Source organism: Lupinus angustifolius, unplaced genomic scaffold (genome assembly GCF_001865875.1).
Source record: "Lupinus angustifolius cultivar Tanjil unplaced genomic scaffold, LupAngTanjil_v1.0 Scaffold_317_2, whole genome shotgun sequence".
In the NCBI taxonomy this organism is placed as follows: Eukaryota; Viridiplantae; Streptophyta; class Magnoliopsida; order Fabales; family Fabaceae; genus Lupinus; species Lupinus angustifolius.
In genome coordinates, this window is record NW_017727686.1 from 1 (window position 1) to 4469 (window position 4469).

A 4469-nucleotide genomic window follows, 5' to 3' on the forward strand; every position below is an offset into this window, starting at 1 on the left:
ATTACCGTATAGCAAAGATGAAACAAATGGCAGGAACATAACACTATTCTTCCAATAGTGGTATTTGGACATTTGTGATGAGAGCTTAATTGGTGTTACAATCATGTTTTATATCCAAGATAACTTTGGTTGGGTAATAGGTTTTGTTATCCCTGCAATTTCAATGTTTGCAATGGTTCTCCAACAACCAGCCACATTCTTCACAAAACAAAGCATGACAGTGAAGGGAAATATTAGACATTTCAAGATCCCACCACTTCAAAATACTATTACATTATCAATAAATTTGGATGCCATTATAACAAAATTTTCGTACCAAATGCTCAACTTATTACACACCAAGACAGAGATACAAGTGTTAAAAAATGAAGGAAATTAGAAATGGTTCTCTCAATCATAGCCACGGCTACTCTAAGTTGAAATGGGAAGGCTTGCAATCAGGAATAGTTCCACTTAGCATTTTTTGGGTTGCTGCCACAATTGAAAACACCAACTGTGGAATTTTCCATTGCTAAGTTACTCGCAAGAATATTTGTCCCTTGCTGCAAGATTGGCAACCTGCACATACATAGCAAGTTCAAAAAATGAGCAGGTCCATACCAATTCCAACAAACATATGGCTCCAGAATGCAAAAATAAAAATATGTGAACAAGAGTTGCATGAACTAACATCACAAGAACCTCAAAGGCTAGAGAACTACATATGAAAGTACAAGAAGGACAACAACTCTTAACATCAGAAAGCTACAACGGTTACCTGGTTCTTGTCCTCAAGGAGGATAACCGTGGAAAATACTGAAATAGTGATGACGCTGGAGGAATCAATAATGCTTATTCCAACTTCTAACCATATACTCTCTTTCTGCCACCAGTTTTAGTCTGAATAGTAATTAAATATGTGTTTAAAAAAGTAACAATCAAGCGAAAACCAGAGCAAGAATGATTCTGCCGAGATTGTCAGCATACAGGTTTCAAAAGATACAATAAAAAGGATACTCACCAGAAATCCTTATAGGTTAGGATGCCCCGATTTCAGTTACACTTTATCTTTATTAGTAGCACTTAGTGGGAGCCTTAAGAGAATAATCAGGACAAAAATTTGAAAGGGCATAATAAAGGTGGTGGTAAACAACTGTTACAATCAGCCAAAAGGAATTGGTAAAGGCTAACTAAGAATTCTCCCAAAGAAAAAAACAGCAAACAGTTACAGATCAAGCAATCATTAGTAGCATTCATAGGCAATTTATCATATTAAAGTCAGAGAGAAAAAGGCATGTTGATTTCAGTTACATAATCAGCCTAATTGCAGCAGTAAAGAGCAGTCATAGAGCAGAGTTCTTATAAGTTATTGGATCAAAATGGGCAGTCGGGGGGTCTACCTTCAAACAGTATAAAAGGGGGGAGGCAGAGGAGAGAAGACAGCTGATACAAGGCAGCTATATTTATACATAACCTGTCACAACTCAGCAAAAGGAGAGAGGCCTAAAAGAGCAAGCGGAGAAAGCATACTACCATCCATAACACACAGCCGCAAGGAAACCAGAGAGAAAAAGGAATCCAAGGAGTGAAGGAATAGGCTTTCATACAACTCTCCTACTGCACACATTCCAGTGTCAAGTTTCAACAAGATACAAAGGCAACTATACAACCAGGTAAGTATCTTGGCCAAAAAAAATGTCTATACATACCCCGAGCATTAAAGCGATTATATGTATCCAGTGAATAAATCATTTTTTCAGTTTGCATTCTAAACATATATGCCTACCTTCCCTGCCCCTTTGTTTGCTTAGTTAATCAGAAACATATGTATAGGTGTTAGAATGAAATGCAGGTTGTAAGAGTCATTCATATCCTATTTCTTAAGTTATGATGGCAAAATAAGAACCGCATGAGTCATAATCCTATAATCAAACAGCAAAGTACCAATCCAAACCATGTTTTAGAATGTACAAATAAGTAAAATTTCGTAATCATTCCAGCACTAGTAAGCACGAAACAAAATTAAAAGCTAACAAGATTAGGATTCAAGATCAGTAAAGCTTTCATCACGGATAACAAAGATTCAGAGAATAAGAAGAAATTACTTACTCAAAATCACCCAGGGGGGAGTTTTTCGAACACCGAGATCCTTCCCTGTTTGAGGTTTTCAATCATATCCAAGCTCACCCTTCCTCCGTTGCCTGGAAATTCAAGAACCGCATACCGGAAATTTAGTGCAAGAAAACGGAAATGCTAGAGGGCTCCTACGGTAACCAAAGTGTAAAGACCGAGAACCCCTCAAACCAATACCAATACAAAATCCCTATTAAGCTTAGTGATTATCACTATCTCTCAAAAAAATAAAAGCGATTCAGTTTCATAATAGAAAAAAGGCAATCAAATTCCTACCTCACTACGGTACCGTGAGAATAGGAGCCCGAATTTAGAACCACCGTCGGGACATGAACCACCGTGAATGCATCTTCATCTGCTACCATCGTGAACCAAGCTAAGGGAGAAGAGGAGTGGAGAAGTAGAGGGTGCTAGGTTCTAAAAAACCCGTATGCCCTCACCCCTGGTGGTTTGGATGTTTATTTATTTTGGTTTTTTTTATTTTGTGCCTTATTATATTAATTGATTTGAGTAAATATTTTATTTATTTATGCTTAGTAAACTCCAACAACCCAATTCAATGCATAACCATGAATAAATAACAATGCAGGTTATACGGTAAAGCTATTAAATAATTCAGACCATGCTTTTCATTTAATTTCATATAAAGTAAATGATTCCAAAACTATTTTGATACTTAATATGATAATTGTAAAAATAATCCAATATCAGTATAATAATTATCGTCAGTTAACTAATTAACGTTATTTTGGCGTAATGAAGAGTTCGAGAGGAGATCGGATCAAGTAAGCTCACCTGCAAAGAGAGAACCTAGTGACCCGACACACTCAGGTGAGGGAGAAAACATCGTGACACAGTGGTGTCCGAATATGCATCAGGACCTCCAAACTCCCTCACAAGTTTGGAGTTGCCTTGGGTATTAAGAAAGCTTGTACTTAATCAATTACCTGTTTGTTTGGATTAAGTACAGCAATATTTCTTATACCGATTTATGTTATGTTTATATATGTGAGGTCATGGTTCGAGTCGTCTCTAACTCCCATAGAAATGAGGAGAAGGTCTACGACCAATCCCGTTTCTAAAACTATTAGCCTCATTGAATCGAAATAATTACATATTTTGAACAAAATTCAAATTAACCAATTAAATAAACTAATATTTCTAAACTTACCGATATTTTCTAAATCACTAACAATTAACCAAAGTAACTAAACAATTTTCGAACTAGAACTACGTAAGCCTTGATCCCCTTAATAGGGGTACGTAGGACCAAAGTCAATATTGTCAGGCTCAATAATTAAAAATAACTAATTCTAAATAAATAATTGTTAAGGGTATAAAAGTCCATGTTATTAGCGAGGGTACCGTTGTACCGTTTTAATATGGGCGGACGGAGTGCTAATACCTTCCCCGATCCGTAATCGACTTCCGAGCTCAAAATCTTTGCTTAAAGACCATATTATCCTAATTGGGCTTACTATAGAGTTTTCTACGTTTTAACCGCAAAAAACGTAGTGGCGACTCCAAATCAATCGGGAGAGGTAGAAATCGAGTTCGCCTCCTCCCAAGTCGTAGAGCCGGTCTTCCAACCGAAAATCGGGTCGCGACAAAGTGAGCTTAATTTCTCCGCTTCTTTCTCTGTGTGTGGTGTATTACCTCCTGGTGGAGCCCTTTGGGAATCATCATCTAGGGGAGCTTTCTGCTTTTTGTTGGTGTCATGTCCATCTTGGGGTTGGCTAGTACCGGTCCCTTGGTTGGGATTTCCAGAACTTGGATGAGATCGTGGTCCGCCTGCTGCCTTCTTTTCTTTCTCGCTTTGGAGGGCTTTCAGGATATGAAACATCTCCGCCATCTGTTCTTTCATAGTAGCCAATTCAGTTATGGTGTCCAGGTTGGAGTCTGTAGATTCAGCCATCTTTCAAGCTCGGAGTCATGTGGTATAGGGGTGTTGGTAAGCAATGCTGACCTAAAAATAAATGCAAGTTGTTTTTCAAAAGAATGATTTGTAATAAATTGTAAAGTGTATGAGACCATTTAGATTAATGTGTGGTTGATGAAGTTTTTTTTTTTCAATTTATGATTGCCTCCTTAATTCTGGCAACATAAAGTCCATTGTAAAGTTAAAAGAAACCCGTATACTAATCACTAAGGAGCGTAGTCTCTTAGCTCATCTACGGTTGACAACAATCTTTAGAATATTGGAAAACCAAGATTGTGTCTTTTGAATGGTTCAAAAACTTTTTGAATTCTTCTGCTTTTGTCTCTTTTTCTATCAATTACTTTTGTGAGTTTAACTTGGCTGAGAGAGATCATTGCGAAAAAAGATACCATTTATTAATATAAATCGAAATGTTATT

The 4469-nt window shown here is 37.1% G+C and overlaps 1 long non-coding RNA gene across 1 annotated transcript; it reads right to left on the reverse strand.

The window, feature by feature from the left end:
* Nucleotides 1-257: 257 nt before the first annotated feature.
* On the reverse strand, nt 258-2533 carry LOC109340988. The gene is made up of 3 exons (XR_002106877.1): nt 2389-2533; nt 758-2180; nt 258-558 (listed from the first exon to the last, which is right to left on the reverse strand). It is a non-coding gene; the product is annotated as an uncharacterized LOC109340988 (long non-coding RNA).
* Between the last annotated feature and the right edge of the window lie 1936 nt (nt 2534-4469).